Source organism: Falco peregrinus, chromosome 21, assembly GCF_023634155.1.
Source record: "Falco peregrinus isolate bFalPer1 chromosome 21, bFalPer1.pri, whole genome shotgun sequence".
Lineage (NCBI taxonomy): Eukaryota > Metazoa > Chordata > Aves > Falconiformes > Falconidae > Falco > Falco peregrinus.
In genome coordinates this window covers 303,464-326,468 of record NC_073742.1, presented here as the reverse complement: position 1 = coordinate 326,468, position 23,005 = coordinate 303,464, and the positions used below count along the sequence as shown (strand labels likewise).

Below are 23,005 nucleotides of genomic sequence, written 5' to 3'. Positions count from 1 at the left end.
TTTTAGATCCACGGGATGGATTACGCAGTAATCAAGGCTGACCACCAATTCCACCGACACCTCATTGGCAAGTGTGAAGAGGAAGATGAAGCCCAAGGCTCACAGTATCGGTGGATCTCATTTGATGGTGCCTCCGTGTGGTGTGGCTAGTCAGCTGAATACCTGAATGCCGGATGGGATGGCGATGATTATAGTGGCGGAGATGAAGTATGCTCGGCTGTCTACGTCTATTCCTACAGTGAATATGTGGTGGGCTCATACGACAATGCCCAGGAATCCAATCGATAGTATAGCCCTACTATTCCTATGTAGCCGAATGGTTCTTTTTTGCCTGCGTAATACGTTACAACATGTGAGATGATTCCAAAGCCGGGAAGGATTAAGATGTAAACTTCCTGGTGGCCAAAGAATCAGAACAGGTGCTGGTAGAGAATGGGGTCTCCCCCTCCAGCGGGGTCAAAGAATGTAGTGTTTAGGTTTCGGTCGGTCAGTAGTATGGTGATGCCGGCGGCCAGGACTGGAAGTGAGGGCAATAGGAGTACGGATCATACGAATAGGGGAGTTGGATATTGCGATAAGGCAGGGGGGGTTATGTTAATGGCTGTTGTGTTAAAGTTGATGGCCCCTAAGATGGAAGACACACCTGCGAGGTGTAGGGAGAAGATGGCTAGGTCTACTGAGGCGCCAGCATGGGCTAGGTTGCCTGCTAGGGGCGGGTATATGGTTCATCCTGTTCCGACTCCAGCTTCTACTGTGGAGGACGCTAGGAGCAGTAGGAAGGACGGAGGAAGTAGTTCAGAAACTGATGTTGTTTATGCGGGGGAATGCTATGTCTGGGGCTCCAATTATAAGGGGGACTAGTCAGTTTCCAAACCCTTCGATTATAATGGCTATAACTGTGAAGAAGATTCTTACGAAGGCATGGGCGGTGATGATGACATTGTAGATTTGGTCGTCTCCTAGGAGAGTTCCTGGTTGGCCAAGTTCTGCTCGAATAAGGAGGCTGAGGGCGGTACTCGGCTATGCCTGCCCATGCTCCGAAGAGTAGCTATAGGGTGCCGATGTCATTGTGGTTTGTTGAAAATAGTCATCGGTTGATGAAGGTCACGGGTCAGATGGCTGAGTGTTTAGGCGTTAGGCTGTAGTCCTTTTTACAGAGGTTGAATTCCTCTTCTTATCGACTCTGTGGTGAAGTTCATGTTGAGTTGCAAACTCATTGATGTACGCTGAGAGTGTGCCGGAGTCTGGTAGACAGAAGCTCGTTGGTTTGAGCGTCTAGCTGTTAATTAGAAGTTTATGGGATCGAGGCCCGTCTGTCTAGGCTTATCGTGGAGGCCCTAGCTGCATTAGAGTATCTGAGTTGCATTTAGATGGTGCAGGTTTAGTGTCCTGCGGGCCTTAGTGGTGTGGGCAGAAACTAAGAGGATTTAACTCTTAGTTAAGGCTTTGAAGGCCTTCGGTTTGGTAGGCAGGGGATCCTAAGTTTCTTAGGTAACGGTCAGGATTGCGGGAGAAGGGGGGAGAAGGAGGACTGACAGAGAAATTAAGGTAGCAATTGGTGTGCCTGTGGATTTGTTATTGTATCATTGTTTTATGAAGCTTGTAGTGTTTGGTGGGAGTGTGATTGTGGAGCAATATGCAAGGCGTAGGTAGAAAAATAAACCTAGTAGGGAGAGTATTGAAATAATTATGGCTGCGGTTGATATCTCTTGCTTAGTTAGTTCCTGGATAATGAGTCATTTTGGTAAAAAGCCAGTGAGTGGGGGCAGGCCGGCTAGGGATAGTAGTGCTAGCGTCAAGGATGCGTTTAGTGATGGTATTTTTGTTCAGGAGGTTATTATTGTGGATAGTTTTGAGGAGTTGGTTGTGTTGAGGGCTAAGAAAATGGAGGCGGTTCTTAAGGAGTATGGGTAGAAGGTTATTAATGTTAGCTTGGGGTTGTATATGAGGATGATGGTTATTCAGCCTAGGTGGGCGATCGATGAGAAAGCTAGGACTTTTCGGATTTGTGTTTGGTTGAGTCCTGTTCGCCCTCCGATGGCTGCGGATGCAATGGCCACGGTTGTCAGTAGGAGTGGGTTCAGTGAGGGGGCAGTTAAGAAGAGTGAGTGGGGGGACTTTTATTCATGTAGAGACGAGTAGGGCAGTGGTTATAGGTGAGCCTCGTATGACCTCTGGACATCAGAAGTGAAAGGGTACTAGGCCTAGTTTTATTGCGACTGCTGTAGTTAGTAGTAGGGAGGCTGTTGGGTGGCTTAGTCGCGGAATGTCTCATTGTCCGGTGAACTGTGCGTTGATTGTGCTTGAGAAGAGGATTAATGCGGAGGCGGTTGCTTGGACGAGAAAGTATTTGATTGCAGCTTCCATAGCTCGAGGGTGGTGTGATTTTGAAAGGAAGGGGATAATGGCAAGGGTGTTGATTTCTAGGCCAGGCCAGGCTAGCAGTCCGTGGTTGCTTGAAATTGTGATGGTTGTTCCTAGTAGAAGGCTTAAGGAGAACGTTAGTTTTGTGACGGGGCTCATTTAGTAGAGGAAGAGGTTAAACCATCATTTTCGGGGTATGGGCCCGATAGCTTTTGTTTAGCTGACCCTACTGGGAAGTAATATAAGGGGAGTATGGAGCGCTTTGATCTCTTCTGTGCAGGTTCAATTCCTGTCTTCCTAAGGTTTTCAACGGAGACAATGGGATTCGGACATAGAGACGGTCTCCGGTTCACCTCAAACAGGAGAACTGAATGCAGTTGTTCGTGTTTTCCGAGAATGGAATGTACCGCTCCACCTTGTTACTGATTCTGCTTATGTTGCAGGTATTGTTCCACGAGCTGAAGCTTCTGTGCTGCGGAGTGTTTCGCATTCACAACCCTTTACCCTGTTACAGGAACTTATTTTCCTTTTGGACTCTCGATCTGCGCCTTATTTTGTTATGCATATTAGGTCTCATACCTCGCTACCTGGTTTTCTTGCAGAAGGCAATCGACGAGCTGACCTATTGCCGTGACCAGTTCAAGTACTGCCAGACCGTATTGCACAAGCTAAGCGAAGTCACTCTTTTTTTCCATCGAAACGCCGGAGCTCTTAAGCGACAGTTTGGCCTTGCTGCTCAACAAGCATCAAGTATTATTGCTGTCTGTCCCGATTGTCAAAAACATTCTTTCCCATCAGTTGCTGCAGGAGTTAATCCTAGAGGATTACAAAGCCTACCGTTATGGCAAACAGATGTCACGCATGATTCTGAATTTGGTAGCCTTAAATATATCCACTCTTCCATTGATACATTTTCAGGTGCCTTGTTTGCCTCGTGTCACACAGGAGAAAAGGCACGAGCTGTTCGTAGACATTTAATGCGTGCTTTTGCTGCTTTAGGTATCCCCTTAAGCTGGACCGTTATCGGTCGTTATCTTTACGTTTCAACAACTGTAAAAACCTCTTTTGCCCTATGGGGTAGAACTCATATTACCGGCATTGCTCATTCCCCCACCGGTCGATCTCTCATTGAAGGGTCTCATCGGTCTCTGAAACGTTTATGACAACAACAAAAAGGGGGAATGGGCATGGCTATTCCCGAGGAACGGTTACAGAAAGCGTTGTATGTTTTTAATTTTTTGAATTGTTCTTGAATAGATAACGGCCCACCGATAGGTCGACGTTTCACTGCAGCTACCTCCGTCGAGGCACGGGTTAAAGCCCCGGTATCGGTCCGAGATGCAGAAACAGGTAAAATTATGGGACCATATCCTCTTGTTACACGGGGAAAAGGTTATGCTTGTGTCTCTACAGGAAAAGGACCTAGATGGATCCCAGCGAAGAATGTAAGACCTTTCCGTGAACCTTTACCGCAGGCAGCTGATACCGACACCGACGCTACAGAATGAAATAAAAACTGTGTGAGGATTACTGTTTTGCATTAATGTTAGCTACCCAAAATCAGGACATAGGATATAGATTTCGCTTTTTACAGCACCTAGAACGAGCACTATCACCCTGGATCAAGCCACTGAACAGAGGTAATACTCTCGGACCAAGCGGGGGAACGGGACGACTCATTGTCCATGGAACGATGATTCCATTGACACTGATAAGGGGAAGGGAGGATTCATAATGAGAGAACAACTAGGTATTATGAAGGAGAACAGGAGCTGGGGGAAGAAGGGGCAACAGAGCAGAGGTGATGAGGTGTTTGTCACATCCATAGGATGTCTTGGCATGCTTAATCGAACTTGCAGGAGACAAATTGTGTGGCCAGGTGGATGACGCCCCTTGGTTATGAACCTCATCCATAGCATCCTTGAAAAGTCAGCATTAATTTTTTTGGTGCGGAGAAGGAAGGATTCTCTTGGTTATAGCTGGAGAGGCATAGAAGTCAGTCTTTTCAATGTTTCATGAGCACAATGCTCTCTTCTCAAAGCAGAGGAATGCTTGTGCTCTGCTGAAGAGCAGAAGTGCTTGTAGCTGACCGCTGGTGAGTCAGTGCCAATACTGGCAGTAGGCAGTTACTTAGGGCACGAGACAGAAGCGGTGGCCTGTCCTACCTGGCCCTATATATTATAATATAAAATAATGTACATACATACATATATAGATAGATATAAAAGATATAATTCTTTTTAGATCCACGGGACGGATTACGCAATAACCAAGGCTGACCACCAATTCCACCGACACCTCATTGGCAAGAAAGCAGCTAAACGGTAAGTGGAGTGCCTTTCTAGTCCTTCCCATGCTCACACTCTTCGTGTTTAGTAGATGGCATCAGGGGCTCTGTAGCTCACCCCGTGTGCTGTCTCCATCACATTTCCTCTGCTTTTCTGGAGTGGTGTTGGAACAAGGAGAGAAATGGGCCGTCAGGCCTTGCGATGGCTTTAACGGGTGAAAGTACCTTGGGAGCCTGAACAGTAGTGGAATTACTTTGATGTGTCCTGGAGGAATTTTTTTTTTTTTTTTTCCACACGTTGCTCTGTGCGAATGACATTTTAGCAGCCAGTTGTGGGTGGTGGAAATGTGCTTGGTGAGCTTCTCCCTGTAGAGGAATGAAGGTGGTGGGTTGATTAGCATTGATAACACGCAGCTGTGGCCTTGCCTCAGAGGCAGTGGGTTGATTGACATGGACGATGTGCAGGTGTAGCTGGTTCCCGCTAAGGGGTTAAATAGCCCTGTGGCTTGTGGGAGAGGGTGTCAGCTGGAGGAGGAGCAGTGTGGTCTGGCCTCTGGAGGAAGGTGCTACAGCACCGGCAGTAGAATATGGCCAACGCTAAAGCCTTGTTGCGGTCTGCTAGTTTGATAGCACTGCAACGTGTCCCCAGCCAAGAGTTTGGGGTAGAAAGGAACGATTATCCTCTGCTCTAAATGTGATACTGTTTGGGGAATGTGAGAAACTATGGACTAGGGTATTGTTTATTAAGATTTATGTTAAGCCCAATGTAAAGGTCAGACAGTGTGAGAAACTATGGACTAGGGTATTGTTTATAAAGATTTATGTTAGGCCCAATGTAAAGGTCAGACAGCAAAAGATATAAACAGCCACAAGGTACCGCTTGTGCAAGATAAGATAACCACCAGATGTCCAGGAACCGACAGAAACAGGACAAACTACCCCATATAAGGACATATGAGTGAGGGGTCAACTATGGGACAAAGGAGGAAGACTTCTTACTTCGGCCTCAACGACCACCAGAAGGCAGAAAACGACCCCCTAACAACAACTGAAGCATGCGCAGAGTACCTCCACTACCTCATGAACACGGGAGTAAAGATGTATAAAAAGGGACTGTTTGAACTGCTCAGGACGGCAGTTGGCGGAGCGCAGGCTCCCCTGTCGTCCAGCGCTGGTTTTGCTCATATTCTACTTGCTGTAATTAATAAAATTTTAATTGGATTATGATCCGTTGTGGTCTCAATTTATAACAATTTCTGGTGCTGTGACTCTGATAAGGAACGGTGGGCTTTGGTCCTCCGGGGAGGCGCCCCGCGACATTTCGCGGCCCCGCGACCAACAGCTTACTCCAACCTTACCGACGAACCTAAATTCTAGAATAATGAGCAAAGGAGAAACCGGTAAAATCCCATAAAAATTCTGTGCACGGGAGTCCGGACGAAGACGCAGGACGCGTAAGTATATTGCGAATTTGTTCGCGGGTTTGCCGTTCGGGCGGGATTGGGTTTCCTGGGATATAACGAGTGAGAGGTTCGATATACTGAACCAAGCGAGTGCGGACTCTTAAGTACTGCGTTTCCCATCTCCCGCGAGGGACTGGGCCAGGAACAAGGGGAGCGAGTGAGTGTATGTTTGTGGATATTCCAGAAGATGGGGGCGAAGGGCAGCAAGCCTTCGACTCCCATGGGAAGGGTACCCACTGTACCTAAGAATACCCCTCTGGCATATATCTTAGACAATTGGAGATATTTCCTTGGAACCCTAGGGAAAGATAAGCAGAAGATGATAGAATATTGTACTAAGATATGGGGAGGGAAGAAGATTTCTAAAAATGTCTTTTGGCCAGTCTATGGGTCAGAAGAAGATTGGGTAAGACAGCAATTAAACCTCTGGGTTAATAATAAAAAACCCCTTAACCCGGAGGAGAGTCGATATGCGGAAGTGTGGCTAGAAAGACCGGGAGCTAGACTTTACCCACTGAATGAAATGAAAACTAAACAAAAGAAAAAGCAGGAAGAGTTGGACGAAACCCTTCTAACCCCCCCTCCTTACATTCCTCCTCCTGCTCCCGCAGAGGTCCCCAGAGCGCCCACTCCCCCACCAGAGTCGGAACAAGGGTCTCCCCCTCTTCCTAGACGCATAACTAGAAGTCAGAAAGGGGCAGCTCAAATGTACCCCCTAAGGGAAATACCCATGGGGGGACCTCAACCTGTGATCGGATATATTTCCGTACCCCTAAACTCGGCTGACCTACGAGATTTTAAAAGAACCGAGATGGGAAACTTAATTGAAGACCCACTCGGAGTGGCAGAAAGATTAAATCCATTTTTGGGACCAAACCTTTATACTTGGGATGAGATGCAATCTATCCTTGGTCAATTATTTACTACCGAGGAAAGAGATATGATTAGACGAGCAGGAATGAGACTGTGGGATGCTCAGCATGCCCAGGGACCCCAAGCAGATATGAAATGGCCACTCCAAAGACCTAATTGGGATAATCAGGATCCAGTGCATAGAACTCATATGCAGGACCTGAGAACTATAGTAATCCAGGGGATTAGGGAAGCAGTACCCCGTGGCCAGAATATCAATAAAGCATTTAATGAAATGCAAAAGAAAGATGAAAGCCCTACTGAGTGGCTGGAACGACTGAGGAAAGCCCTTCAGCTGTACTCTGGGGTAAATCCAGACGACCCTTTAGGGCAAGCGCTCCTCAAAACTCAGTCTGTGGCAAAATCACGGGAAGATATCAGAAAGAAGATTGAAAAGTTAGAAGACTGGCAGAATAGAGGGTTGGATGAATTATTGAGGGAAGCTCAGAAAGTCTACGTAAGGCGGGAAGAAGAGAGCAGCAAGCGACAAGTAAAAATGATGGTAGCAGCAGTCAGAGAGGATCGCAAAGGGCAAACTGGTGAACACAGATCTGCTGGAATGAAACAAGGGAACGTAGTAGTAAAGAAGGAACAGAGATGTTGTTTTTACTGTGGAAAAAGGGGACATATAAAACAGAATTGCAGAGAAAGGATCAGGGATGAGGAAATATTGAAAACGGAATAGGAGAGTCAGGGGCTCTATATCTTAGGGGACCGGAGTCATCATGAGCCCTTGATAAAATTAAAAATAGGTCCCCATAAACAAGAGTTCACCTTTTTAGTAGACACTGGGGCTGAGAAATCAACTATTAAGCAAATACCTGAGGGATGTAAAGTTTCCCCTGAAAAAGTACAAGTAATTGGGGCAAAAGGAGAACCCTTTAAAGTAAGCAAAATCAAAAATGTGGTATTCGAAACTGAAAATAAATTTGGAATGGGTGAACTCTTGCTCGTCCCTGAAGCAGAATTTAATCTGTTAGGACGAGATTTAATTGTTGAATTGCAATTAGAAATTAAAGTGAAAAATCAAGAGCTAACAGTGTCTGCTTATCCTTTGACCGTGGATGATCAAAAACAAATTAACCCTGATGTCTGGTACTCTCCAGACACAATTAGTAGACTGGAAATCCCACCGATTAAAATTCAAATTTCCGAACCCCACATACCTGTGAGGGTAAGGCAATATCCCATATCCCTAGAAGGACGGAGGGGATTAAAACCAGAAATCGATCGATTGTTAGCACAAGGAATCTTAGAGCCTTGTATGTCACCCTTTAACACCCCCATTCTGCCTGTGAAGAAACCAAATGGGAAATATCAGCTCGTACATGATCTAAGGGAAATAAACAAAAGAACTATCGCCCGGTTCCCTGTAGTAGCAAATCCATACACACTGCTAAGCAAGCTAGGACCCCATAACTCCTGGTATAGTGTGGCTGATTTAAAGGATGCCTTTTGGGCCTGTCCACTGGCAGAAGAATGCCGTGATTATTTTGCCTTTGAATGGGAAGACATAGAGACAGGCCGTAAACAGCAATTGAGATGGACCGTGCTTCCTCAAGGGTTCACTGAGTCCCCTAATCTGTTTGGACAGGCCCTGGAAGAGCTCTTAAAAGAATACCAGGTACAAACGGGAAACGTGCTGTTACAGTATGTAGATGATCTGCTCATAGCAGGAAATAATAAGGAGGATGTAAGAAAAGAAAGCATTCGGCTCCTAAACTTTCTTGCACAAAAGGGACTACGGGTATCACAAGAAAAGTTACAATTTGTGGAGGAAAAAGTGAAATATTTGGGGCGTTATTTGTTTAACGGCAAGAAGATATTGGATCCAGAGCGCATTAAAGGAATTCTGGAATTACCTATGCCTGTCACTAAGAGGCAAATTCGGCAGGCATTAGGGCTATTTGGGTATTGTAGGCAATGGATAGAGAACTACAGCTTTAAAGTTAAATTCTTATATGAACAACTGTCTAAAGACAAAATGCCCAAGTGGACCCCTCAGGATCAAGAGCAGTTTGCCAGTCTCAAAAGGGAGCTAAGCCAAGCACCGGTTTTAAGCCTACCAGATTTAAAGCGGCCATTCCATTTATTTGTTAACATATATGAAGGAACGGCATTCGGAGTATTAACTCAGGAATGGGCCGGACAAAAGAAACCGGTGGCATACTTATCAAAGCTGTTGGACCCTGTGAGCAGGGGTTGGCCGAGTTGTTTACAAATCATTGTTGCTGCTGCCTTATTACTTGAGGAAACGAATCGCATTACCTTTAATGGAGAAGTTGTCTTATATGCGCCTCATAATATCAGGGGAGTGTTACAACAAAAAGCAGAAAAATGGCTTACAGATAGCCGATTATTAAAGTATGAGGGAATACTTATAGAATCCCCTAAACTATCTTTGAAAACTATTGGAGCAGTTAACCCCGCTGAATTTTTGTACCCAGGAGAAGGTAATGAACTATTGCACAATTGTTTTCAAGCAATTGAACAGCAGACACGCATTAGGCCAGACTTAGAAGAAGAAGAACTACAATGCGGAGAAGTATTATTTACAGATGGGTCATCACGAATAGTGGAAGGTAAACGATTGTCCGGATATGCCATCGTTAAGTTGGAAAAAAGAGAATTTAAGACAATAGAATCAGGCCCCCTGAGTGCCAGCTGGTCGGCTCAAGCCTGTGAGCTGTATGCATTGTGGAAAGCATTAGTGTCACTGAAGGGAAAGGATGGAACTATATATACAGACTCACGCTATGCGTTCGGAGTAGTGCACACTTTGGGGAAAATATGGGAAGACAGAGGATTCGTTAACTCACAGGGAAAAGAACTGATACACCCGGAATTAATTCGGCGAGTTCTGGGGGCATTAAAAATGCCGAATAAAATAGCAGTTGTACATATAAAGGGACACCAGCGAGGTACAAGTTACCAAGTTAGGGGAAATAATGCAGCTGATACAGAAGCAAAACGAGTGGCAGGCAATTATAGTACGATTTTAACTATACAACAAATACCTGTTAGTAAAAATTTGAGTTTTGAGTCTGCAGAAAAGGAAAAACTAGAACAAATGGGAGCTAAGGAACAGGATGGTAAGTACATATTGCCAGATGGGAGAGAAGTTTTGCCGAAGGGCATAGCACTTGAAATATTTTCAAAAATACATAGTAAAACACACTGGGGAACCCAGGCGTTAGTTGATCATTTCAATCAACAGTTTGCCTGTATAGGCGTATATAACATAGCAAAGACAGTCACGGCAGCCTGCGAGACCTGTCAAAAGGTTAATCGAAACAACATGAGACAAAAGCCTCTTGGAGGACGTTCCCCAGCATACAGACCTTTCTCACACATACAAGTGGATTTTACTGAACTACCCAGGGTAGGGCGTTAGAAATATTTATTAGTAATGGTGGATCATTTAACACATTATGTTGAGGCTTTTCCTACCTCCAAGGCAACTGCTAACCAAGTTACTAAAGTGTTACTTGAACACATTATACCTCGATATGGAGTACCTGAAGTAATCGACTCGGACAGAGGAACACACTTTGTGTCAAAAATTGTTAGAGATCTAACAGAAAGCTTGGGTATTAAGTGGGAATACCATACGCCATGGCATCCACAAAGTTCGGGAAAAGTTGAAAGGATGAATGGAGAAATCAAAACTATTTTGACTAAATTAATGATAGAAACCAAATTATCATGGATTAAGTGCCTACCCATGGCGCTATTAATTCTCAGAACCAGACTCCGAGCAGATGTAGGAATATCAGCGTTTGAAATGGTGTCTGGAATGTCCTATAGAATTGAAAGTCCACAAACAAATGTTTTAATTCGAGACCGTGTGATTAATGAATACGTTTCACGATTAGCAGAACATCGTAACAAGCTTTGGGAACATGGACTGATTGTACAACGACCACCGTTGGACTTAAAAATTCATACTCTTAAACCTGGGGACCGGGTATTGGTTAAAACGTGGAAAGAAGAAACCCTAAAACCCAATTGGGAGGGACCTTATCTTGTTCTGCTTACAACAGAAACGGCTGTCCGGACTGCTGAGCGTGGATGGACTCATGCTAGTCGCATTAAAGGCCCAGTGACGAGACCCCACTGGAAAGTAATCAGTACTCCAGGTGACACCAAGATAACCCTGAAAAGATAACGTAATGATAGAGACTTTATTTGATTATTTTGCCGCATTACCTTTTGGTATAAAGTGTGTATTGTTGTTTATATTTGCTATAATTGTTTCTTTTTTTATCTATTATATATGGAAGCGTACAAAGTGTGTTGAAGGAAATTGCTAAACTTATGCAACCACACAATATCAAGTATAAGAAGATATGCTGATGCAAATAATGTATGCACTCTAGATATATGAATTAGATGTAATAATTTGAACTGCAATTGTTATCCATTTGCTTGTTTCAGGTGTAAGGTATGCCAGAATAAATGGTGGACACACTGTGAATATGGATACCCTCCAATAGGAGTTTGCACACAGTGTTGGAAAATTCAAAGAACTCTTACGGAGTGGAAATTAAAACAATTAGAGTCTAAACAAGAAATTATTCGAGAATCCCATGAGTGGTGGGAAATTTTTGCCAAAGGAATAAACCCTCAATATTATTGTTACCACTCCACCGAACCAGTCCCCTTTGTAGCTGAAATCTTGGCTATAAAGTGCAGGAGGGAAGTACTAACCGTGTCTTGCTTGGCCCCATTAATTAAAGCTGCGAAGTAGGAAGCCTATGTAAACAGGCAAAAAGCCCGCAACAGCTATTCTCCTGAAGAATTCCCTTGCTGCCGAGAAGATGGTACACCCCGTGGCTCGAAGCAACCGAGTCGACGGGCGAGGCAGAGGAGAAACAAACCGTGGAGAAAAGAGCCAGAAAAATGGGATGCAAAAGCAGCCATGGCCGAACTTCCCCAGGACTGGTAAGAATATACTTAAATTAACAAAATTAACAAACACCCTTTTTCCTGGTATACCATTAATTGTGCTATTGATAATAACCCAAGCAAAAGGGGGAAACCCACATGAACCATTTAAGTGGGAACTAATATCTTGGGAAGGAACGAAAACAATAGCCACTTTTAGCAACCCAGGGCCACCTGAATTTGTAGTGAAACTTTGTAATTTAGTACCAATACCTTGTGAAAAAGGACCTCCATTTTATTTATGCCCGGCCTCTGGACAGCCTTACTGTAATTATCCCGGACACTATTATTGTGGTTATTGGGGATGTGAGACAATAGCCTCGGGCTGGACAGTAAAGGCTCCTGATAAATATATAAAAGCAACCTGGACTCCGAACGGATGTGTACCTGAACAAACGGGTGTAGATCTTACAGGTCTGCGCGACGTGGATTATGTAGCTCCACGTAACAAAAAAGTCTGTACCCACATCAAATTTCAAGTATTGCATCCCCTAGAAGACGAACATGTTAGTAGGACGAACATGGGGAATACGTGTCTATGCAGGAATTCCTAAAGATTGGGGAGGGCACTTTCTCATAAGAAAAATTAAAATACCATATGATTCACTCCCTGTTGGGCCGAATAAAGTATTGAATTCACCCACTTTCCCTAAGAAAAAGATTGTCCCCACAAGTGTTACAACCACTCGTCCAAACTCCCTATCAGTAACAGATAAAACAACTAATGACACGGTGACTGAGTTCTCTTTAGTTAGGGATTCAGGAGTGTCAGAGTCTAAAGACCCCTTATGGGATTTAATGCAAGCCTCTTATCATACCCTTAATGAAAGCAAACCAAATTTAACTAAGGAATGCTGGTTATGTTACAATGTTAGACCACCATATTTTGAGGCAATCGGAATACCAGATAGGATTCAATGGTCTAGTGGTTCAAACCCACAAGAATGCCCGTGGGATGACCAGAGGAACCATACGCAAGGAATTACTATTCAATTGGTAACAGGTCAAGGAAAATGTATAGGTACAGTGCCCGAACAATATCAGCCCTTGTGTAATCAAACAATCACTAAAGCTAACATAAAGAAACACAAGAATCAAAATGACAAATGGGCTATCCCGACACCAGGAGCTAAATGGGTTTGTTCAGGCTTCGGAGTAACGCCTTGCCTATCCCTAAACGTGTTTAATCAATCTCAGTTTTGCGTACAGGTGATTATTGTTCCTCGTCTGATCTATCACACCTCTGAGGAGGTGTTACGCCACTTTGAAGGAGACCTGAATAGGCAAAAACGAGAGCCAATTACAGTGGTAACCCTAGCTACACTGCTGATAGCGGGCGGAGTTGGAGCAGGTACAGGCATAGCCTCCCTAGTAAAAGGTCAGGAATTACAAAGTTTGCAGATGGCTGTAGATGAGGATTTAACAAGAATAGAACAATCTATTAAAAATTTAGCCACTTCAGTGAAGTCTTTATCAGAAGTAGTGCTGCAAAATAGAAGAGGATTAGATCTATTGTTCTTAAAAGAAGGAGGGTTATGTGTAGCTCTCAAAGAGGAACGTTGTTCTTTTGCTGACCATACGGGAGTAGTCCTGGATGCCATGTCTGAACTCCGGAAAAGGTTGGAACAACGTAAAAAGAGTCTTGAGGCGGGCAGGTCATGGTATGAAAACTGGTTTAATATCTCACCTTGGCTAACCACTTTGTTGTCTGCTTTAGCAGGACCACTTATTATGTTGATTCTAGGACTGATATTTGGGCCTTGTATATTACGCTATATTTTACATTTTATTAAAGAACGGTTTGACATAGCTCAATTGCTTATTTTAACTACGAGGGCTGGGGCAAAGTATAAGAGTGTATCGATTAATGAGGATGAAGATTGTTGCGAATGCATTATGCCACGTGAGAACTATGCCTATTGTAATTGTGAGGTATTACCTTGTGAGTGTTATGATAAATGTTGGGATAGTGGAAAAAGGTTTGTTCGCAGTGCCGAGAATGAAAGTAGCGTCTAATAAACAATAATAGGATAAAAAGAAAAAGGGGGGATTGTGAGAAACTATGGACTAGGGTATTGTTTATTAAGATTTATGTTAAGCCCAATGTAAAGGTCAGACAGTGTGAGAAACTATGGACTAGGGTATTGTTTATAAAGATTTATGTTAGGCCCAATGTAAAGGACAGACAGCAAAAGATATAAACAGCCACAAGGTACCGCTTGTGCAAGATAAGATAACCACCAGATGTCCAGGAACCGACAGAAACAGGACAAACTACCCCATATAAGGACATATGAGTGAGGGGTCAACTATGGGACAAAGGAGGAAGACTTCTTACTTCGGCCTCAACGACCACCAGAAGGCAGAAAACGACCCCCTAACAACAACTGAAGCATGCGCAGAGTACCTCCACTACCTCATGAACACGGGAGTAAAGATGTATAAAAAGGGACTGTTTGAACTGCTCAGGACGGCAGTTGGCGGAGCGCAGACTCCCCTGTCGTCCAGCGCTGGTTTTGCTCATATTCTACTTGCTGTAATTAATAAAATTTTAATTGGATTATGATCCGTTGTGGTCTCAATTTATAACAGGGAAGAAACACGCCTCGCTCTGACAAGGGAACAATGGGCTCTGTAGATGCCACGGTATATTTACTTGGACAGGCTCTCGTGTGGCACAGGTCTGCTCTCGCTGAACTCCAGGGGGAAGAGGCAATTTCCCCTGGCTCAACCCTACCCCACTGAGCCCTTCCCAGAGGCGGCTTTCCTTCTTCAACAGCCTCTGAGCAGTGATAATCAAGGTGCCTTGCTTCCAGGTCTTTGCCTAGCAGACGGCGTCACCACAGTCCTTGCCTCGAAGTGAACAGGATGAAGGATCTGTACAAGGTGTCTGTGCGCATTCCCCCGGACAACGAGAAGAGCAACCCGATCAGAATTGAAGGAGACCCACAGGGGGTCCCAGAGGCCAAGAAAGAGCTGCTGGAACTCGCTTCCCGTATGGTGAGTGGGTAGGACGTGATGTTTGGGAGACTGCAGGGTTTGGGCTCTCGTGTTCCCTTGTAACCTTCTGGTGCGAGTGTGTGCCCCTTGCCCACGGAGCACTTGGATCTCATGACAAGTGCAAGTTCCTCTTCACAAATGTCTTCCCCTCTTCCCTCGGGTAGCCCTTCTCTGTCAACGCAGAGTGAATTTGGTCTGGAGAAAAGAGGGACAGTGCTGGCAAGTAAACCGTCGGGCAGCAAACCGCTAAGTCAAAGTAGATGGCTCTCCGGCTGAACACTCAGTGTGCCCTCTGTTCCCGTCAGGAAAATCAACACGCTGCGGACCTAATCGTTGAGCAGAAATTCCACCGGACCATCACTGGGCAGAAGGCTGAGCGGGTCTGGGAAATCCGGGAGCAATTCCCAGAGGTAAGGCTTGGTAGGAGAGGAGGAATCCAGAGGGGTTATTTCCTACATGGGTAGTAGGCCTGTCATCACAGAAGTCGTAACTTTAGTGGCTCTGTAGCGCAAGTGTCTGAGAAGATAGTTCTTTTAGCCAGAGGCCGCTAACACGGTTCCCCTTTTCTGAATGGGAAAAGGGCATGTGTAGGATCCCCCCAACCTTTGCATGTGTCTGACACAAGGGTTCTTGCTTTTGCTTGAGCTAACTATAAATGACCGCTCCTGCAGGTTATCATCAACTTCCCAGACCCTGCACACAAGAGTGACATCGTCCAACTCCGAGGTCCCAAAAACGAGGTGGAGAAGTGCACCGAGTACATGCAAAAGACGGTGGCAGACCTGGTAAGGAGGTCTTCTGCCTGCACTTCCCTCCTACGTGCCTGGATAACCCTGGGGCAAAGCAGAGCTCTACTGGCTTGGGTAGAGCTAAAACACCTCAAGAGGAGGGAGCTGTCGATGCTGTTTTGGCTGAATGGAGGCAGGGGGTAGTACCTGTTATGGGAAGGCTATAGGGGAACGTCCTTGCCTTTGTTTAGTCTTACAAGTCCCTCGTATAGAGAACTTCCTTGGGTCTAAGCCTCTTTTCAAAAGCTCGTTTATCAGAGTTCCTGAAGTCGGGCCTCCCTTGCCACGACAGTGTAATCTTCAGTTCTCCCTTCCTTTCTCCCTTAGGTTGAAAACAGCTTTCCTATTTCTGTCCCCATCTGCAAACAGTTCCACAAGAACATCGTAGGGAAAGGAGGTGCCAACATCAAGAAGGTGAGATATTGCTCCTAACTCAAGTGCTCGTGATGATCACTGCCTGCAGCAAAATCCCACTGGATGCTCTCTCCTGCCCATTGGTGGTGTCCAATATAGCCTGCGAGGGTTTTTCTTCTGACATGGGACGCTTCTGAGATGATTTTTTTTTTTTTTCCTTTGTGGCAGATCCGTAAAGAAAGCAACACCAAAATTGATCTCCCAGCAAAGAACAGCAACTCGGCGACAATTGTTATCACAGGCAAGAGGGCAAACTGTGAGGCTGCTCGCCACAGGATAACATCACTTTGGAAGGACCTACAGAAGATGTGCATGTGGCTCAGGAACCGATTGAAGCCATGCTCAAGGAACTGGTGAGCTGGAGTTACTAGTTCCAGTAAGAAACTGGGGGAAGAAGGGGCAACAGAGCAGAGGTGATGAGGTGTTTGTCACATCCATAGGATGTCTTGGCATGCTTAATCGAACTTGCAGGAGACAAATTGTGTGGCCAGGTGGATGACACCCCTTGGTTATGAACCTCATCCATAGCATCCTTGAAAAGTCAGCATTAATTTTTTTGGTGCGGAGAAGGAAGGATTCTCTTGGTTATAGCTGGAGAGGCATAGAAGTCAGTCTTTTCAATGTTTCATGAGCACAATGCTCTCTTCTCAAAGCAGAGGAATGCTTGTGCTCTGCTGAAGAGCAGAAGTGCTTGTAGCTGACCGCTGGTGAGTCAGTGCCAATACTGGCAGTAGGCAGTTACTTAGGGCACGAGACAGAAGCGGTGGCCTGTCCTACCTGGCCCTATATATTCTAATATAAAATAATGTACATACATACATATATAGATAGATATAAAAAATATAATTCTTTTTAGATCCACGGGACGGATTACGCAATAATCAAGGCTGACCACCAATTCCACCGACACCTCATTGGCAAGAAAGCAGCTAAACGGTAAGTGGAGTGCCTTTCTAGTCCTTCCCATGCTCACACTCTTCGTGTTTAGGAGATGGTATCAGGGGCTCTGTAGCTCACCCAGTGTGCTGTCTCCATCACATTTCCTCTGCTTTTCTGGAGTGGTGGTGGTACAAGGAGAGAAATGGGCCGTCAGGCCTTGCGATGGCTTTAACGGGTGAAAGTACCTTGGGAGCCTGAACAGTAGTGGAATTACTTTGATGTGTCCTGGAGGATTTTTTTTTTTTTTTTTTTTTCCACACGTTGCTCTGTGCGAATGACATTTTAGCAGCCAGTTGTGGGTGGTGGAAATGTGCTTGGTGAGCTTCTCCCTGTAGAGGAATGAAGGCGGTGGGTTGATTAGCATTGATAACACGCAGCTGTGGCCTTGCCTCAGAGGCAGTGGGTTGATTGACATGGACGATGTGCAGGTGTAGCTGGTTCCCGCTAAGGGGTTAAATAGCCCTGTGGCTTGTGGGAGAGGGTGTCAGCTGGAGGAGGAGCAGTGTGGTCTGGCCTCTGGAGGAAGGTGCTACAGCACCGGCAGTAGAATATGGCCAACGCTAAAGCCTTGTTGCGGTCTGCTAGTTTGATAGCACTGCAACGTGTCCCCAGCCAAGAGTTTGGGGTAGAAAGGAACGATTATCCTCTGCTCTAAATGTGATACTGTTTGGGGAAGAAACACGCCTGGCTCTGACAAGGGAACAATGGGCTCTGTAGATGCCACGGTATTTACTTGGACAGGCTCTCGTGTGGCACAGGTCTGCTCTCGCTGAACTCCAGGGGGAAGAGGCAATTTCCCCTGGCTCAACCCTACCCCACCGAGCTCTTCCCAGAGGCGGCTTTACTTCTTCAACAGCCTCTGAGCAGTGATAATCAAGGTGCCTTGCTTCCAGGTCTTTGCCTAGCAGACGGCGTCACCACAGTCCTTGCCTCGAAGTTAACAGGATGGAGGATCTGTACAAGGTGTCTGTGCGCATTCCCCCGGACAACGAGAAGAGCAACCCGATCAGAATTGAAGGAGGCCCACAGGGGGTCCCACAGGCCAAGAAAGAGCTGCTGGAATTCGCTTCCCGTATGGTGAGTGGGTAGGACGTGATGTTTGGGAGACTGCAGGGTTTGGGCTCTCGTGTTCCCTTGTAACCTTCTGGTGCGAGTGTGTGCCCCTTGCCCACGGAGCACTTGGATCTCATGACAAGTGCAAGTTCCTCTTCACAAATGTCTTCCCCTCTTCCCTCGGGTAGCCCTTCTCTGTCAACGCAGAGTGAATTTGGTCTGGAGAAAAGAGGGACAGTGCTGGCAAGTAAACCGTCGGGCAGCAAACCGCTAAGTCAAAGTAGATGGCTCTCCGGCTGAACACTCAGTGTGCCCTCTGTTCCCGTCAGGAAAATCAACACGCTGCGGACCTAATCGTTGAGCAGAAATTCCACCGGACCATCACTGGGCAGAAGGCTGAGCGGGTCTGGGAAATCCGGGAGCAATTCCCAGAGGTAAGGCTTGGTAGGAGAGGAGGAATCCAGAGGGGTTATTTCCTACATGGGTAGTAGGCCTGTCATCACAGAAGTCGTAACTTTAGTGGCTCTGTAGCACAAGTGCCTGAGAAGATAGTTCTTTTAGCCAGAGGCCGCTAACACGGTTCCCCTTTTCTGAATGGGAAAAGGGCATGTGTAGGATCCCCCCAACCTTTGCATGTGTCTGACACAAGGGTTCTTGCTTTTGCTTGAGCTAACTATAAATGACCGCTCCTGCAGGTTATCATCAACTTCCCAGACCCTGCACACAAGAGTGACATCGTCCAACTCCGAGGTCCCAAAAACGAGGTGGAGAAGTGCACCGAGTACATGCAAAAGACGGTGGCAGACCTGGTAAGGAGGTCTTCTGCCTGCACTTCCCTCCTACGTGCCTGGATAACCCTGGGGCAAAGCAGAGCTCTACTGGCTTGGGTAGAGCTAAAACACCTCAAGAGGAGGGAGCTGTCGATGCTGTTTTGGCTGAATGGAGGCAGGGGGTAGTACCTGTTATGGGAAGGCTATAGGGGAACGTCCTTGCCTTTGTTTAGTCTTACAAGTCCCTCGTATAGAGAACTTCCTTGGGTCTAAGCCTCTTTTCAAAAGCTCGTTTATCAGAGTTCCTGAAGTCGGGCCTCCCTTGCCACGACAGTGTAATCTTCAGTTCTCCCTTCCTTTCTCCCTTAGGTTGAAAACAGCTTTCCTATTTCTGTCCCCATCTGCAAACAGTTCCACAAGAACATCGTAGGGAAAGGAGGTGCCAACATCAAGAAGGTGAGATATTGCTCCTAACTCAAGTGCTCGTGATGATCACTGCCTGCAGCAAAATCCCACTGGATGCTCTCTCCTGCCCATTGGTGGTGTCCAATATAGCCTGCGAGGGTTTTTCTTCTGACATGGGACGCTTCTGAGATGATTTTTTTTTTTTTCCTTTGTGGCAGATCCGTAAAGAAAGCAACACCAAAATTGATCTCCCAGCAAAGAACAGCAACTCGGCGACAATTGTTATCACAGGCAAGAGGGCAAACTGTGAGGCTGCTCACCACAGGATAACATCACTTTGGAAGGACCTACAGAAGATGTGCATGTGGCTCAGGAACCGATTGAAGCCATGCTCAAGGAACTGGTGAGCTGGAGTTACTAGTTCCAGTAAGAAACTGGGGGAAGAAGGGGCAACAGAGCAGAGGTGATGAGGTGTTTGTCACATCCATAGGATGTCTTGGCATGCTTAATCGAACTTGCAGGAGACAAATTGTGTGGCCAGGTGGATGACACCCCTTGGTTATGAACCTCATCCATAGCATCCTTGAAAAGTCAGCATTAATTTTTTTGGTGCGGAGAAGGAAGGATTCTCTTGGTTATAGCTGGAGAGGCATAGAAGTCAGTCTTTTCAGAGTTTCATGAGCACAATGCTCTCTTCTCAAAGCAGAGGAATGCTTGTGCTCTGCTTAAGAGCAGAAGTGCTTGTAGCTGACCGCTGGTGAGTCAGTGCCAATACTGGCAGTAGGCAGTTACTTAGGGCACGAGACAGAAGCGGTGGCCTGTCCTACCTGGCCCTATATAATATATATATGTATGTATGTGCGTACAATATTATATATATATAAAATTCTTTTTAGATCCACGGGATGGATTACGCAGTAATCAAGGCTGACCACCAATTCCACCGACACCTCATTGGCAAGTGTGAAGAGGAAGATGAAGCCCAAGGCTCACAGTATCGGTGGATCTCATTTGATGGTGCCTCCGTGTGGTGTGGCTAGTCAGCTGAATACCTGAATGCCGGATGGGATGGCGATGATTATAGTGGCGGAGATGAAGTATGCTCGGCTGTCTACGTCTATTCGACAGTGAATATGTGGTGGGCTCATACGACAAAGCCCAGGAATCCAATCGATAGTATAGCTCAGACTATTCCTATGTAGCCGAATGGTTCTTTTTTGCCTGCGTAATACGTTACAACATGTGAGATGATTCCAAAGCCGGGAAGGATTAAGATGTAAACTTCCTGGTGGCCAAAGAATCAGAACAGGTGCTGGTAGAGAATGGGGTCTCCCCCTCCAGCGGGGTCAAAGAATGTAGTGTTTAGGTTTCGGTCGGTCAGTAGTATGGTGATGCCGGCGGCCAGGACTGGAAGTGAGGGCAATAGGAGTACGGATCATACGAATAGGGGAGTTGGATATTGCGATAAGGCAGGGGGGGTTATGTTAATGGCTGTTGTGTTAAAGTTGATGGCCCCTAAGATGGAAGACACACCTGCGAGGTGTAGGGAGAAGATGGCTAGGTCTACTGAGGCGCCAGCATGGGCTAGGTTGCCTGCTAGGGGCGGGTATATGGTTCATCCTGTTCCGACTCCAGCTTCTACTGTGGAGGACGCTAGGAGCAGTAGGAAGGACGGAGGAAGTAGTTCAGAAACTGATGTTGTTTATGCGGGGGAATGCTATGTCTGGGGCTCCAATTATAAGGGGGACTAGTCAGTTTCCAAACCCTTCGATTATAATGGCTATAACTGTGAAGAAGATTCTTACGAAGGCATGGGCGGTGATGATGACATTGTAGATTTGGTCGTCTCCTAGGAGAGTTCCTGGTTGGCCAAGTTCTGCTCGAATAAGGAGGCTGAGGGCGGTACTCGGCTATGCCTGCCCATGCTCCGAAGAGTAGCTATAGGGTGCCGATGTCATTGTGGTTTGTTGAAACTAGTCATCGGTTGATGAAGGTCACGGGTCAGATGGCTGAGTGTTTAGGCGTTAGGCTGTAGTCCTTTTTACAGAGGTTGAATTCCTCTTCTTATCGACTCTGTGGTGAAGTTCATGTTGAGTTGCAAACTCATTGATGTACGCTGAGAGTGTGCCGGAGTCTGGTAGACAGAAGCTCGTTGGTTTGAGCGTCTAGCTGTTAATTAGAAGTTTATGGGATCGAGGCCCGTCTGTCTAGGCTTATCGTGGAGGCCCTAGCTGCATTAGAGTATCTGCGTTGCATTTAGATGGTGCAGGTTTAGTGTCCTGCGGGCCTTAGTGGTGGTGGCAGAAACTAAGAGGATTTAACTCTTAGTTAAGGCTTTGAAGGCCTTCGGTTTGGTAGGCAGGGGATCCTAAGTTTCTTAGGTAACGGTCAGGATTGCGGGAGAAGGGGGGAGAAGGAGGACTGACAGAGAAATTAAGGTAGCAATTGGTGTGCCTGTGGATTTGTTATTGTATCATTGTTTTATGAAGCTTGTAGTGTTTGGTGGGAGTGTGATTGTGGAGCAATATGCAAGGCGTAGGTAGAAAAATAAACCTAGTAGGGAGAGTATTGAAATAATTATGGCTGCGGTTGATATCTCTTGCTTAGTTAGTTCCTGGATAATGAGTCATTTTGGTAAAAAGCCAGTGAGTGGGGGCAGGCCGGCTAGGGATAGTAGTGCTAGCGTCAAGGATGCGTTTAGTGATGGTATTTTTGTTCAGGAGGTTATTATTGTGGATAGTTTTGAGGAGTTGGTTGTGTTGAGGGCTAAGAAAATGGAGGCGGTTCTTAAGGAGTATAGGTAGAAGGTTATTAATGTTAGCTTGGGGTTGTATATGAGGATGATGGTTATTCAGCCTAGGTGGGCGATCGATGAGAAAGCTAGGACTTTTCGGATTTGTGTTTGGTTGAGTCCTGTTGGCCCTCCGATGGCTGCGGATGCAATGGCCACGGTTGTCAGTAGGAGTGGGTTCAGTGAGGGGGCAGTTAAGAAAAGAAGAGTGAGTGGGGGGAGTTTTATTCATGTAGAGACGAGTAGGGCAGTGGTTATAGGTGAGCCTCGTATGACCTCTGGACATCAGAAGTGAAAGGGTACTAGGCCTAGTTTTATTGCGACTGCTGTAGTTAGTAGTAGGGAGGCTGTTGGGTGGCTTAGTCGCGGAATGTCTCATTGTCCGGTGAACTGTGCGTTGATTGTGCTTGAGAAGAGGATTAATGCGGAGGCGGTTGCTTGGACGAGAAAGTATTTGATTGCAGCTTCCATAGCTCGAGGGTGGTGTGATTTTGAAAGGAAGGGGATAATGGCAAGGGTGTTGATTTCTAGGCCAGGCCAGGCTAGCAGTCAGTGGTTGCTTGAAATTGTGATGGTTGTTCCTAGTAGAAGGCTTAAGGAGAACGTTAGTTTTGTGACGGGGCTCATTTAGTAGAGGAAGAGGTTAAACCATCATTTTCGGGGTATGGGCCCGATAGCTTTTGTTTAGCTGACCCTACTGGGAAGTAATATAAGGGGAGTATGGAGCGCTTTGATCTCTTCTGTGCAGGTTCAATTCCTGTCTTCCTAAGGTTTTCAACGGAGACAATGGGATTCGGACATAGAGACGGTCTCCGGTTCACCTCAAACAGGAGAACTGAATGCAGTTGTTCGTGTTTTCCGAGAATGGAATG

At 46.0% G+C, this 23,005-nt stretch overlaps 2 pseudogenes; both read right to left on the bottom strand.

Annotated features, from left to right (window-relative positions):
* Positions 1-1,487: 1,487 nt before the first annotated feature.
* LOC129782972 (NADH-ubiquinone oxidoreductase chain 2-like) lies at positions 1,488-2,367 on the bottom strand (annotated as a pseudogene).
* Positions 2,368-22,037: 19,670 nt separating this feature from the next.
* Positions 22,038-22,760, bottom strand: LOC129782937 (NADH-ubiquinone oxidoreductase chain 2-like; annotated as a pseudogene).
* Positions 22,761-23,005: the final 245 nt, after the last annotated feature.